At 35.3% G+C, this 16,077-nt stretch overlaps 1 long non-coding RNA gene across 1 annotated transcript in view; it reads right to left on the reverse strand.

The window, feature by feature from the left end:
- Positions 1 to 969: 969 nt before the first annotated feature.
- The window catches only part of LOC115898380, a 168,153-nt gene continuing 153,045 nt past the window's right edge, over positions 970 to 16,077 (reverse strand). The window contains exon 3 of the long non-coding RNA XR_004058115.1: positions 970 to 1,126. This is a non-coding gene — a long non-coding RNA (uncharacterized LOC115898380). The remainder of the gene's footprint in view (positions 1,127 to 16,077) is intronic.

The raw sequence follows: 16,077 nt of genomic DNA on the forward strand, positions 1-16,077 counted from the left end.
GCTCACTTTTGCAGTATTTTCCAAGTTATTCTTATCTAATCATTCTTGCAGATAAAACTAAGTCACTGTCAAAAAATCCCAGAATAACCTCATTTGTGGTTTCAAATTAAATTGCATTAAACCTGAAAAAAATCAATGCTAGGGATTTGGAATCTTGTCATTGGTGAGTCCTCTCATGTCATGTGAACGTGACATGTCTTACCATTAGGCAAATTTTTATTTATCACCATTAGTATTATAAATAGAAGAACTATTACAAGTGTGCTGGTTGAAAACTCTCTAATCTTCATAATTGAATAGATGGCTAATAAGAAACTGCTTTTAAAATTTACAATTACTGCTGAAGTTGAGATTTGAAATCTGCAAACTGAACTTGTTTTCACCTATGTTTCTATCTTTTTCTAATTGCTTTCTTGATACAACTAACTTTATGGTTTCAATTACAATCTATTCCATAGTTTTCACAACACCTCAGTCTTAACTTTTTCCCATGCTACCATTAAAATCTAACCGTTTAGAACTTTACGAGCAGCCCTGTCTAAGTCTCCCTCAAACTTAATATCTTTCTACCCTCCAATGTCATATTTTTTTGGTATGTGCTCCTTATCTCAGTTTTTGTCATCACAATCTATCCAATCCCTCAGGGCAGGAGACCAAGATTTGTCCAAAACACCTTCTCCTTTGTCATCTCCCAACATCTATCAATTATCAAATCTTCTTGCTTTTCAATTCAGGTTCATACTGTGCCTGCACAATCATCTTCATGGAAATAGAGTTTAGTGTGTCGTGCTGGGGTTTAAAAGAATGCTTTGTTACTTCTTGATGCCTATAGGATAAAGAATAAACCCTTCAGCCTGGAGTAAGGAACATTTTTACGGTCTTGGCCAATGGGCCTCTTGATTTTCATTTGTATCTTCTCGACTCAGCAATATACCTATGCTTCATCACAGTAGACTTGTTAAACTTATTCAAACATGCCTCATATTTTATTGCCTATGTGCAAACATTAATTCTTTTTTCTGTCATGTTCTTCTCCATGACATTTCTGTCTGACACACGTGAATCAGCCTTCAGTAGCCAAAGCCAGCTTCTCTGCTTCTCTAGCAATGCAGCCTTCCTCAGGTACCTAGAAAGCGTTAGTCAAATGAGATGGTACATGTTAAATACTTAGCACACTGCACAGCACCCAATAATCATTAAATAAATGGTAATTTTCTTTAACAGTAGTAGTTTTCTTTTCTTTGCTCCCTTGAACGCTACTCATACCTTTGTCATACCACATTAAATAATGTAACAATCTACGGAAACATACTCACCTCATCTTAAGACTGTAACTTATAAGAAGGCAAAATCTGCATCTTAACTATCTTTCTGCTGGGTTTATTTCCCCCACACAACAATCGATACTTACTCTTTTCTGATTAAAAGACATCAAAACAATTTTCAAATCAGGGAAAAATTGGTTTATTGGTATAAAATCTAATGACCAGTACCCCTCCCCTCAATTTTCTTTCATAAGAGTTAGTTAAGTCATGTGCTAAGCATGCAATTGTGTAAACCTTGTTAAATCAATTCTTTGAAATTCTGAGGCAAGTAATATCATCACAGTCTAATGTTTCCATCCAAATAGAGGAAAACAAAAGTCTTTAGTTTTGAAAATGTGTCATCCTCCCTCTTTCCCTTCCCTAAGTTCCTTATTCTTATTGTATCGATTTGAATTAGGTTGCATTTCAATTTCAGCTTTTAAATAACATCTATTGAATGTTTAATATGTGCCAAGAACTAAGCTAAGCACTTTGTAAGTGTTATCCATTTAGTCTTGGTCAGAGTCCTGTGAGGTAAGTCGCCCAAACCTTATTTTACCAAAGAGGGAATTGAACTTTCAAAGGCTGTGTGAGGTTCCCAGGTCTATGTAACACTCAGTGACTCAAGTGAACCTAAAAATAGTGTCGCTAAGATCCCAAGCTCAAACTCTGAACCATTGTGCTATATTATTTCCCTGTGTGTAGAGGTAGGTCTAAGGCAATGGTACTCCACAAAGATGAGGGGGTGATTTTGCCTGCCCCCATTTAAACGGTCACTTGGCAATGTTGGAGACATTTTGGTTCTCACAACTGGGGGAGGGATTCACTACTGACATCTAATGGATAGAAGCCAGGGATGCTGACTCAGGAGAAAGCCCAAGACAGCCCTCCACCAAAATGTCAATAATACTGAAGCTGAGAAATCCTGGTCTAAGGTAAAGGTGGAGAAACCTCTCAAATTATGGATAGCCACTTAAGAGATTTCCAAGTAGAGAAATGAGTTGGAGAAAGAAGTGTTGGGGAAGGGGTTACACACAACAAACCATTGTAATATATGGTATTGTATTTGTTTGTTTTTTTGTGGAAGACAACCATTACCATAGAAATACTGACGGTAGAGTGCTTACTCCTCTTGTAGAACTTAAAACAAAAAAGCATCATCTTAAATTGTTTAGGGAAGAAATTGCAGTAGACACCTATGTAAAGATGACACTTAAGCAATCATGTAAATGGATTATTCTTTTTACGTGTCTACTTTAAAACATTAGGTTTTCAGGTCTTGATTATTTTAGCAAATGTATATCAGCTATATCTTAAATTTGGTGGAAAAATTTTTCCTAACCTGAATAAATATTGAAATTGCAAGTGGCTCAGTAGTTAGACTAGCGCATTTTTCAGGCGTGATGTTTTTATTCTTCTGAGGCAAGAGCGATTAATTGGTGTTTTCCTGATTCCAAGCTTCTTGCATGGAAGGTCTTTAGACGGGCAGAGAAACATGAAAACCCACTCTACTGAAGCATTTGGTACATTCTCAAGTCCTCATTAATAAACTTCTTGAGGGCGTCTTTGGATCCCATGGATTAAAGTGTCTTTGGCAAGAGGGATTTAGTTTTAAAACCACTGAGGTACCCACAGATTCACTCTAAACTCTCCATTGACAGCATATTTTGCCCTTTGCTCGTTTGATGACTGCTCTGTAATGCAGTATTATTTAACTGTTTTGCAGCCAGGGCTGGCTTTTTGCATGCATGACCTGTACAATGGCATGGGGCTCTGTACCTAGGAAGACCCTGTGCTTTGTTTAATATTCTTCTCTCATCAGAAGTTCTTAGCTTTTGACTTAGGGTCCTAGATTTTCATTTTGCCTTGAGTCCCCAAATTACGTAGCTGGTTCATCTTTATAAAGTACATTTTGCTTATATATTGTCAGGTTGTGGATGAGGAGTGTTGGGGCAATATTCCAGTGCACTCCTAATGGATCAATTAAGGACAAAGTAATTGCAATCTAAATAAATGGCATTTTTTTCTTCTGCTTATCAACCTGCTTAGGGACGTTGATAAGCAGAAATACACCTTTTAAAAAATTATGTCATTTGGTGTTTGTTAAAATCTAAATTGATAAATCTGTCTTAGAATTCCCATCAAAATTAGAAAAATAAATATAGAGACTTTTGCATATTTAAAAAGATAGGATACAACCCACTCAAGGAATACTGGAAATATTTCTATAAAGAAATTTTCAAATTTTTAAATTGTATCTTATATGATTGAATAGAACTGTGTTTTGCTAAATATAAATAAAATTGGGGGAAGATACTTTGAAGTTTACCACATCTTTGGCTTTTCTTTTCCAAATTACAAATCTGTAAGTAAACAATTATAAAAACCTAGAAATAGACTTCATTATAATGTGCTATATGAAGGTTGAGATTTACTTTTTGGAATGTAAATTTCCACATTGTGTAGTTGCTGTGGGTAATTTGATAATATCTCCCTGAGAAAATATGTGGTGCCCAGTTAGCTTGGAAGCAGTGATCAATGTCCTTGTAGCTCATGTGATGGAGAGGCTTCTTTGAAAAAGGAAAAACTGACATGGCATATATATCCATCTCTTGTTTCAGGTGAACTCTAGTGGTCCTAAATATAAACAGAAAAAAAAAAAAATCCACAATTTTAGCTTTCAACAGTGAGAAGTTGAGACTCAGAATAATTTCAAATGATGTGCATTTGCACATTTCTCAGAGCTTTGAAAGGGTTTGTCAAAAATGATTGCTGCTGTTTCTCTTCAGTTATCTATGAATTTATCTATAATATATAAATCTCTATCCTTAGTCATTTCCAGCATAACAAATCAGCCTGTCTGACCTCATCCTTATCTAAAGAGTGATGCATGGTAAGATATGCATTACACTGTTCTATTTACATAAGTTTATAAAAATAGTATCTTACATAATTCTTTAAACACAGATTGGAATAATGATGGGGAATTCGTTGGAGGTTGTAAAATGTTGGTTGAATGCTTAAGAGACCCTCATGCCATTGAGTATTATGCCATTTCTTCTGAGTTTCTGATGAACCATGTAATGAGAATATTTTCTGTTACTAAGTGCCTGCTATGATCAAGACACATTATTGCTTTCATTACGTTTACTAAGACAGTTGCTAATTTGAGTGAGGGGATTCTGATTGTGTATTGCCACATAAAAATCCTTCCCAAAACTTAATGGTATAAGACAGCAGCCATGGCATTATGCTCATGGATGCTAAGAATTAGCTATTCAGGTATGGGATTTAGAATGAACATGACTTGTTTAGTCCAAGAGTCTGGACTCTCAGCTGTGGAGACTTGAATGGCTGGAAGTGGGTAGAATGCCTGGCATTAAACAGCCAGTGCTGGAATATCTACTTCTGAGTGATTCGCCACTCACTTAAGAGGTGGCTCTGCTAGAACCATCAATCAGAATACTTTCAGGTAACTTCTCCTGCATAGGGGCTTTTCTCAGCATGATAGTGCCTTCTGAAAGAGAAGATCCTGAGAAGGGAGTATTCAAGAAAAATATGCATAGGCTTCATGAATTTATATTACCTCATCTGAAGAGTAGAGCATCACTTCTGCTGTGCTATAAAGGTCAAAGCAGTCATTTTCCAGCATTAAATGGAGGAGACACAACTACACCATTCATGGGAGGTTTGGTAAAAAAATTTTCAGCCCTATTTTAAAATCGCCACAGATAGGAATTAATTCCCACTGTATGGTTATGCAAGAGGAGATGAAGAGAGGTTGAATAATTTGCCAAAATCACAGAGCAAGTAAATAACAAAACCAGAATCTAAATCCAAAAGCCTTTGCCTCCTGAAGAGTAATCTCAATTTAGAGAGGCCCAATTTTTACTTTTGCATAATAGACTTTGCCTAAATTGTATGTAAATAATGAGTTGTATGATTTCCTTTAATATTCTGCCTCACTCTAGAGCTCTTCATGAAAGGCAGTGAATTATAATATCTACCTTCTTCTCTATATCCTCAGTGCTTCACAGTGTGAGTCACACAAATTAAGAACTCAATAAATGTTTGTTGAATAAAGGAAGGAAATTTCAGTTTCATCAAGCTTGAATAAAATTTAAGGTTTCCTCCCATACAACTGTGTGGTCTTGTACAGACATGTGGTCACTACCTCCCTTGCAGGTGATTGGTGATTGTTGGTTTTATTTCCCATTAGCAAAGTGAATGGTTGACAGAATAACCTTGATTACACTGGAATACAATACGTTGAGATTTGCCTGATGGCAGAAGACAGAATCTTCAGGGAACAAGTTTGTATAGTTCATGAATCATGACATCAGCTTGATTGAGGGCTACCAGATAGTTTTGTCATTGTTTTGTTGACTTAAATCTTTATTATATGTCTTTTGTGAACTTATTTATATAAATTTCATAGCAAAATTCTTGTTTTTGATGCAAATGCTGTTGAATCCATGGAACTCTGCCTTGCAGATTCTCATATTAAAAATTGTAGGCTGGGCACGGTGACTCACGCCTATAATCCCAGGAGTTTGCAAGGCCGAGGCAGGTGGATAAAAAGCTCAGGAGATCAACACCATCCTGGCCAACATGGTGAAACCACGTCTCTACCAAAAGTACAAAAATTAGCCGGGTGTGGTGGCATGTGCCTGTAGTTTCAGCTACTCAGGAGGCTGAGGTAGGATAATCTCTTGAACCTGGTAGGTGAAGGTTGCAGTGAGCCAATATTGTGCCACTACACTCCAGTCTGGGTGACAGAGCGAGATTCCATCTCAAAAAATAAATAAATAATAATGATAATAAAAATTGTAAAATTTTTGGTATATAAATAGCAATCTGTTAAATATTGAAAAATCAAAGTGACTTTAATTTGTGTGATTTTCAAGAAATGACACCATATGGTTCTCAAAATATCTCTAACATATCTTCATCAAAATATGAATTTCTAAGATCTCATAATTTTCATGGTATAATTGTTGGTATAGGTTATCTGGAGCTTAAATTAGTAATCAGCATCAATTTTTCACGTAGTGTAAAAAATCTGGTAAACAATTTGTTATATTTACATGCTAAATATGCGCACTTTCTCCTGTACCATTTTTACTTCAGTTTTTTTTATTTAAGAAAAAAAAGTTTTAGTTTTTCTTTTAATTAGAAATGATTATTTTTTCTTTTAATCAGATGGCTTAATATGTTAAATAATCAGCATTCTAAAGGACATTATTATCAAAGACAATAGGAAATAAAGCTGCATTTTTATGGGCCAAGATAATTGCATGAAATTACCAGTATAGTTTTACTTCCTGATGCCCAGGAATTTAAATAACAGAATAGAATGAACAAGTGAAACTACATGTGTGTATAAATAAAACTATGTGAGTGAGTGTATAAATGAAGTTGTTTGTGTATATGGTGAATGTTTAAATGAATGTATCTATAAATTGAAATCTGTGTGTGTGTTTGCATGCATGTATGATTGACAAAAGGTACAATAATATACCTGTATCTCTACACAGAGAATGTTCTGAAAAATCATTGAGAAGTTAAACTTGATAATTAGAATCAGAATTTCTAGGGAAGGAGAGCTGTTATCAGGGGAAAAAAAAAAGTAAAAAAAGGCTTAAGAGTGTGAACATGTAAGACAGAATGAGATAATTTCTCTGAAAGTCATTTGGGTTTGTCTTTTCTATCTTCATGATAAAAATTAAAAAATGCAGTAATCTTTCCCCCCTTTGATCATAGATTAGAAAAACAGACATGGCTTTCTTTTTGTTTGATTTAGTGTACATGTCAAGCAATTGAGATACTAACATCAAATCTTATAGTTAACATTTCAGTTAGTTTTATAACAGAGTCAGGTCTAGGCTTTGAAGCAAGAGAAAATGTATCTTTGAAGTGCATCAGAAGAGTTATGAGTATGGTTCTCATTTAAAGATTGGTTTTTATTTGCAAAGGTATTCCTGTTTCTTTTTTGAGGACCATCTACAAATAGTAACTCATTCATATTTTCTGATGTTGAGTAAGGTATTCATAACACATCAGGGAAATTATTTGGGCTTTGGTAGGGGACATGCTTCAGAGTAGACAGAGGTCAACAAAAAAATTCACATGTAATCCTTCTAAAATAAATTTAAGAACTGAAAAATAATTTTGCTATTAGTTATAGAAAGGTATAGATCTAATTAAGAGATATTCTGGAGAAAGACAATTATGATTGAAAAGAAAAGTATGTTTCTTGTGTGAAGTATTAAAATAGTTGTATTCAAATGCTTGAATAGAAGTTTGTATTTAAGCATTTTCTCATTATCTGCTGTTTCATCAACCTGATCCAAGCATCTGTTATGATGTTCAAGTTTCCTGGCCAAATGTTGTGTATCTAGAAAGCAAAAGTGGTAGTAGGCTGGCTTCGTGGCACTGTCACTGAGACTGGTTGGGACTGAGTTGTTTTCGTAAGGAGCTCAGATTAAGCCACAACACTTAATCTAAACCACTTTGCAGATTTTCCTGGAAATGATTCAGAGTGATTATTACTTGATTAGAGTGGTTCTTCATGTCAACTTCAATCACAATTCTTTCCAATTTGTCCCGGGGAGTTTATCATCTTGACTGATAAGACAGGTGGGACTAAATATTTTCCACATAACCCCCCTGCCCCAAAAAAAACGAAAGAGAAAAAGAGCAATTTGCTGAACCACTTTCCTCTTTACGGTTTGCATTTAAATCCTTCATGGTTGTGCGGCAGCACACATCCATCTATTGTCTCTTGTGGTAAGCTGTTAAATCTGAAACACATTTTCCATTTTAAAATTAAAACGCTTTAATCAAGCAACTTTAAAATACCAATTAAGGAGAATCAAATAGGAAATATTCTCCCTACGTTAATTTTTGAGTTTTTTTTTTTTTTTTTTTTTTTTTTTTTTTTTTTTTTTTTTTTGGCTTAGCCTATCTTTGAGAAGTCAAATAGCTGAGTCCATGGCACTACCTCTAAATATTTTGGAATACACTGGTTTATGTGGAATTTGCTGCAGTGTAACTAGCAGCATGCTTTCCTTGGAAAGCAGGAACCACAGCTGGACTAACCCCAGGACACTTCTGTCATATGGTAGGAATGCTGAGGTCAGAATGGTGGTGAAATAAATCAATATGCTAGTCTCATCTCTCTTTTTACTGTGACATCTTTGTAGCTGAAACATTTATATTGGACAGTCTGAAAACAAATAAAATAATAATGTTGCTGGAATTAATCTATTTATTATTCAGACTTTATCCCCAAACTTTGCAGCCTCAGTTTCCTTGAAGGAATATATGGTATTTCTAGTGTGCCATTGAATTAAGACTTAAACAGCATAGATCTTCTATTCACTTGGAAGTCATTTTCTAACTTCTCTGGCAATTCTGATGCAAGAGCAGACAAAAGGAATAAGGTAGGCCATTTGGAACCAGGTTATGCCAAGACCACAGCTCCTCTAGCACAAATTTTAGAAATCACAACTGGTATTGAGACCTGAGGAGACACAGTGATGTTATGTTTATTTGACTGGGTACATGCCAGCCCAAGTTGTATAGCAGATGAGCCAAAAAAAAGAAAGAAAAAGAAAAAAGAAAAATCGAGGAAAAACATTCCCCCAAAATAATAGATGTGTGTACAATGATTTTAGCACTTGCTATTATTTTTGAATATACCTGAAGCATTAAATACCTGCATTTGGAAGTTTCCTGAAATAGTAAATTCAGTATAGAGTTGCAGACCATGAAGTCATTTGTATTTAAGGTATATTAAACACACTTTTGAAACCCATACTATTTCAAACTTAACAATTTTACTTTGAGAGCTGATGTACTTGAAGGGGACATTAAATATTATTCTAAGCATCTCATTTTGGATTTGATGATCCTGATTCAAAGTAGTGAGGGTTTCATTTTGATTGGAATATTGTTAAGAAACAGAAGATAAAACAAAATTCTACTTATATTGATGATAAGAATATACTTGATATTTATTTTACTTTCCTGCGTTTGCTGTTTTATTTTTTTATTTTTTTTACATTGGGTTTTCTGGTATCACTTTGCTTCAAAGCTAAGTAAGAGAGAGAGAGTCTATCTTAAAACTCTCCAAAGAGTAGCACAATTTCAAGATAAATTACTTCACAAGTCCAAGGCTGTTATAACAAAACAACATGTTGTGGCAAACCACAGGTATTGCAAACCCTAGAGACAAAGTTTAATAACGGCTTTTTTTTTTTTTTTTTTTTAAATCTCCTTAAGAAGGTTCTTGCACAGAGTACTAACACTTTCTGGAACGTAGATTTTGTAGAGGTTCATTGATTTCAAGGGGAAATAAAAAAATCTTGATAGGTTTTTCAGTAACTTTGTTCCAGTGAGAGGAGTGCTAAGCCAATGAAGAGATTACTAAATTGAAAGGTTGACTGTTGTCATAGACCATACATTTCTAGTCACTTATGAAATATATGTAATAGAAATACATAATGGGTAAATTTCAAAGGTGCTCTTGCCTGTCTCCTGAGCTTAAGGGCCGTATTTCCAGCTGTCAATTGAATACCTCTTTGGATGGAGTTCTCAGTTCCACCCTCGACATATCTAGAGTTCTGACCATCTCCTCTTACCTCCAAACCACCTCTCCCCTCTACTTGCCCAATCTTGATAACAGTGCCATTTTTCCAGCCTTGACATCTGAGAGTTGCCTTCCCTCCTTTCTTTCAAACAATACAGGTAGCCACAGAGCTTGGCTGTTCTTGCCTTTCAAGTGTTCTAACATCTTTTGATTGTTGTTTTCATTGCCTCTACCTGGTCCTGATTCACATTTCCATTGTCATAATAGCAGGCTAATTTCTCCCTGTTTTCTGAATGTACTCCACTTTCAAAACATAGTATTTAACATCTTATTCCCTTGTTTGGATGTTAGTAGCTTCTCATTACTACAGGATATAATTCTATTTCGTTCAGCCTGATATCTAAATGTTCAAATCCAATTCTTGACAACTCACTGTTCCCCCTTCAAAGTGTTTAGCTATAAATCGAAAGTTATTTCAAAAATTCTTTTTGATTATAGCCATTCTCTGTGGTATAAAGTAATATTTTGTTTAGTACTGACTTCCGTTTACCTAATGGCCCATGAGTTGAGCATCTTTTCATGTGCTTATTGGCTGTTTGTATATCTCTTGGAAGAGTATTCCTTTAAATCACTTGCCCATTTTTTTTAATTGGGCTGTTTGATTTTTTTATTACTGAGTTGTGTTATTTTTATATTCTAGATACTAGACCCTTACTACATACATGATTTGCAAATATTTTCTCCCATTCTGTATGTTTCCTTTGCTTGTGCTATTTAATGTGCAGAAGTTTTAATTTTTATGTAGTCCAATTTATCTACTGTGTTATTTTGTTGCTTTTGCTTTTGGGGTTATAGCTAAGAAACTAATGCCTAATTCGAGGTCATTAACATTTACACGTAGGTTTTTTCCTAAGATTTTTATACTTTTTGCTCTTCTATAAATCTAACAGATTAGTTTCTGTATATCCCTCTTCTATGAATCTAACAGAAACGTAAGTTTCTGTAAACCCTTCACCCAGCTTGCCCTACGTGAACATCTTACATGTAACTACGATAGATTTTTCAAAACTGAAATATTGAAATTGGTATAATCCATTAACTGTGGTCTTTATTCATATTTTACTGACTTTTTTCCTCCTGATATTTGTGTGAATGTTCCAGGATGCAGTTTAGAATACCATGTTGTGTTTAGTTGTGATATCACATTAGTCTCCCCCAGTCTGCAACAATCTTTCCTCAATATTTCCTTTGTTATATAACTTTGGCTGCTTTTAAGAGTACTGGTTAGGTGTTTTGTAAACTATCCCTTGTTTGTTTGTTTTTTTTTTTTTTTCTCATAATTAGACTGGAATTATTGATTTGGGGGAAGAAACCAAGTGGCCTTTTCTTGGCTTCATTTCAGAGTTTACATGCTATCCGTAAAACTTATTACTGGTGATGTTAACCTTGATCATTTGGTTAAGGTGATGTTTGCCAGGTTCTCTAGCTGTGTTTTGATAACTGAGAAGCACTCTCTTCAATGCAGAATAAATTGTTACAGTTTCCATCTTAAATTTAACCTTACTCCTAGTACAAGCCACAAACAGTAATCACCTTCTTAGGGAGTGGATATTTAGAGTGGTTGTCCCTTCTGTTTAAAGAAGCTCCTTTATAATAAATATTACTATGTTGAAATATGAAAATAAGTACTATATTCAGACTATTCAAGAGCTGTCCGTACTCTTGAAATTCCTGGGATTTCAAATGATGGACATTGCCTTGTAGAATATGTATTCATCACTGTTATTTTCTAAATAAAAAAGTTTCTTTTAGGTATTTCTCACCTCAGTCTAAACTAAGTTAAAACAATATGGAAGCATTCTTGCCTCCTCTCCAGGAAAAGAAAAAAAAAAAAGAAAGAAAGAAAATGGATGTGCAAGCAGATCCTACCTTGAGTAAAAAAGCCTCACTAATTCATTAAGGGCCACAGGGCTATTGGCTTAGAAATAATAAATCCAAAACCTGAAGTAGGCAAAAGTCAAATGTCTACAAGTGTCTACACAGAATACACAAAATCTTGTCCATGATTTGGAAACTGAGTCAGTGGATGAAGCAAGGCCAGTACCTAGTCATTCAGACGAGAAACAAATACACGTAAAGGTGAACAGAGAGACTGAGAACATAGAACAGGCAAAGATCAAAACCAATAGAGAACTGGCAAGGAAATAGGCAATAAGGAGTCAGGGAGGATGAGTGCAAGGGAACAGTGCCCTCTACAGGTTGGTTTTATTTGTGAAGACCAAAGTCTTGCCACCTTCCTCACCATACTCAGCTTTCTTTCAATGTTGTGCTTGGTTTTCCAGAGAACATTATTTGGCACTTATTTTGGGGAAAGAGGAAAATTGTTTCAATACATTTAGGCTAGTTAAGGTATCTTAGAATACAATAAGGATAATTTATTCATTTAGTTATCCATCAAACATACTGAATATCTACTACTTTGGAGCTCTTTATTGGGTATTCAAAAGGCAAAAATTTACTCAATTGAATGAACATTCACATGGCACCTAAAGTGTGCATGGGATTGTGGAAGACACTGATAGTCTGATAGAAGCCAGAGATGTAGAAGCAAACAAATTATTAATACTTCCACTTTGATATGCATCAAAAGAAGCATGTACTTAATATGAAGGTAGTACAGACAAGAGAGTGATCAGATCCATGGAGGTAAGGAGGGCCAAGGAAGGCTTACGGGGAGATACTACACATGTGCTAGCTGTTTACTGAATCCTTCTACAGGTGCACAGTCTGGACACATATATGATTATAATTACACAATGTTTGACGTGTTATTTGTCTAACACCCTTTGCCTGACAATGATGTGAGGAAGCAGGAGGATCAAGAGGGCAGCAATTGTGGGTCAGCTGCCATAACCTCCAAGACTAGAGGTGGTACTGGCATCTTTCTCACCCTGGAAGGTCATGTGTGCAGTCCATGAAGCAGGACTCAAGGTAATGCTATGGGGAGACACAGATCTGAAAGGAGTTCAGTAGTCCAAATCCAATTAGAAAGGAGTTAAGTAAAGGTGGGTGATCCAGGTTTACAACTAAACATGATGTAGGCCGGAGCTGGTCAGAGCAGCTGTTGAGAAAATAATTAACAAAGGGGCAGGAAGAAGATAATGAGAGGGAGATACCTGGTCAGTTTTCGACTTGTAGTTAGTTGGTCATTTGTGGGTTATGTTGTTCTTTCTGTGTCTCTAATAAGGTGTTGGATTTTTAAAGTAACAGCAGAGCAAACAGAAACTGCTTTGCAAGTCACAAAATTTCTAATGATGACTTTTTGGTGGAGCCAGTTGTCTGAAGTCCTTTTTTTTTTCCTTTTTTTTTTTTTTTTTTTTTTTTTTTTTTTGAGACAGGGTCTCGCTTTGTCGCCTAGGCTGGAGTGCAGTGATACGATGATAGCTCACTGCACCCTTGACCTCCTGGGCTCAAGTAATCCTCCCACCTCAGCCTCCTGAGTAGCTGAGACTACAGGCATGTGCCACCATACCTGGTAATGTTTTATATTTTCTTTTATAGAGACTGGGTTTTGCCACATTGCCCAGGCTGATTGTGAACTCCTAGGCTCAAGTGATCCACCTGTCTTGGCCTCCCAATGTGCTGTGATTATAGGCGTGAGCCACTGTGCCCAGCCTGAAATCTTTTAAAGCCAAAATTCTGACATTCTGTGTGCTTGAGAATTTATATGAAGATATGTCACTTATTCTGCATTATATGAAAAACTCATTTCTTTCATCAATTGATTGTAACTCTCAGAGAACAGTCCCTAAATTTTTTTCAATAAATTAATTCATACTTGAATTTGCACTTGATCTAGATTTTAGCTAGCACACTGTTTATTGGAGGATATTTTAAAATGTAATTTGAAAAATAATTTAAATATAACATAAGATTATATATTTTCCTGAAGATGAAATAAAAGGGTAAAACTTAAATAAAATACAGGAATTGTCTGCCAGCAACTATTTTAATAAATCATTTAAAGACTTAAAATATAATATATATTTTGTATATGTGGTAGTGTGTGTTATCAGCAAAAAATATCTCTATTATAGGAGAGGAATTCTGGTACAGTTTTAAACTTGAATTTTCCCCTCACTATTTCAGATTTTGACTTAGGACATTTTAAAACAAGGATTAGCAAACTTTCTACAAAGGAATAGCTAGTAAATATTTTAGACTTTGTGGGCCGTAGAGTCTCTGTTGTAATTACACAGTGTAACCATTTTAGCGTGAAAGCACCATGCACAATACCTGAATGAATGAGTGTGGCAATGTTCCAATTTTATTTTATTTACAGATACTGGTAGCAGGAGAGATTTGGCAATGAATCATACTTTTCCAACTCTTGTTCTAGAAAAAGGCAGAACTTAGTTTAAAACCATTTAGTATTATCATACATTTTTGTCTTAGGTTTTTGGTGAATTAAGGCTTTGGAATTGAATTCTAGTTCATTTTAAAAAATTAAATTTAGTCTGGGCATGTTGTCTTAAGCCTATGATCCCAACATTTGGGGAGGCTGAGGCAGGAGGATCACTTAAGGCCGCCGAGGCAGGAGGGTGACTTGAGCCTAGGAGTTCGTGATCAGCCTGTACAACATGGCAAGACCCCATCTCTACAAAAGAAAAACACATAACTGTGCATAGTGTTGCATGCCTGTAATCCCAGCTACTCCAGAGGCTGAGGCTAGAAGAGTCATTTGCACCTAGGAGTTCAAGGCTGCAGTGAGCCCTGTTTACAACACTACACCTCAGTCTGAGTGACAGAGCAAGATCTTGTCTAAAAAAAATCTATATAAAAAAATTAAGAAGCATTACCCACATATACACACAAATATATACACATAAACTATTAGAGCTAATAAATGAGTTCTGCAAGATTGAAGGATAAAAGATCAATAGATAAAAATCAATTGTATTTCTATGCACCAGCAATGAAAAATTTGAAAATAATTATTTAAAGTTCCATTTATGATAACATCAAAGAATAATATTAGGCAAAATAAGTGTAAAACTTGTATACTAAATGCTATAAATTATTATTAAAAGAAGTTGAAAAAAATCCTAAGTAAATGGAACAGCATTTCATATTTGTAGACTGAAAATTTGACATTTTAAAGATAGAAATACACGTTAAACTGATCTACAGATTCAAAGCAATCTCTGTCAAAATCCCAACTATGTTATTTGGAGAAATGGACAAGCTAATCTTGAAATTCATGTGGAAATGCAAGGGACCCCAAATATCCAAAATAATCTGGAAAAGAAAAACCCAAAATAACAAAGTTGGAGGACTTGTACTTTCCAATTTCAAAAGTTACTAAAAGCCACGGAAATCAATGGAATGTGGTACAGGCATAAGTATAGATATGTAGATTAGTAGAATAGAATTGAAAGTGCAGAAATAACTCTTCACATCCGTGATCTGTCTTTTTGTTTTTTTAACAAGACTGCAAAGACAACAGAAAGAATCATCTTTTCATTCAAGTGGTACTGGGACAGTTAGATTTCCACATCAAAAAAATAAAGTTGGACCCCTACCGCAGACTATATGCAAAAATTAACTTCAAGTGTATTAAAGGTCTAAATTTGCCCAGGGGCGGTGACTCGGGCCTGTAATCGCAGCACTTTGGGAGGCCGAGGCGAGCGGATCACAAGGTCAGGAGATCGAGACCGTCCTGGTCAACATGGTGAAACCCCGTCTCTACTAAAAATACAAAAATTAGCTGAGCATGGTGGTGCACACCTGTAGTCCCAGCTCCTCAGGAGGCTGAGGCAGGAGAATCGCTTGAACCTGTGAGGCGGAGGTTGCAGTGAGCTGAGATCGTGCCATTGCACTCCAACCTGGGCAACAGAGTGAGACTCCATCTCAAAATAAAATAAAATAAGGTCTAAATTTAAGAGCAAAAAGTATACAAATCTTAGGAGAAATCCTGCATGTAAATGTTAATGACCTTGAATTAGGCATTAGTTTCTTAGCTATAACACCAAAAGCAAAGGCAACAAAATAACACAGTAGATAAATTGGACTACTTAAAAATTAAAACGTCTGTGCATTAAGTAGCAGTATCATAGAAAAACCTATAAAATGGGAGAAAATATTTGCAAATTGTATGCATAGTAACTATTATCTAGAATA

The sequence above is a fragment of the Rhinopithecus roxellana genome, chromosome 1 (genome assembly GCF_007565055.1).
Source record: "Rhinopithecus roxellana isolate Shanxi Qingling chromosome 1, ASM756505v1, whole genome shotgun sequence".
In the NCBI taxonomy this organism is placed as follows: Eukaryota; Metazoa; Chordata; class Mammalia; order Primates; family Cercopithecidae; genus Rhinopithecus; species Rhinopithecus roxellana.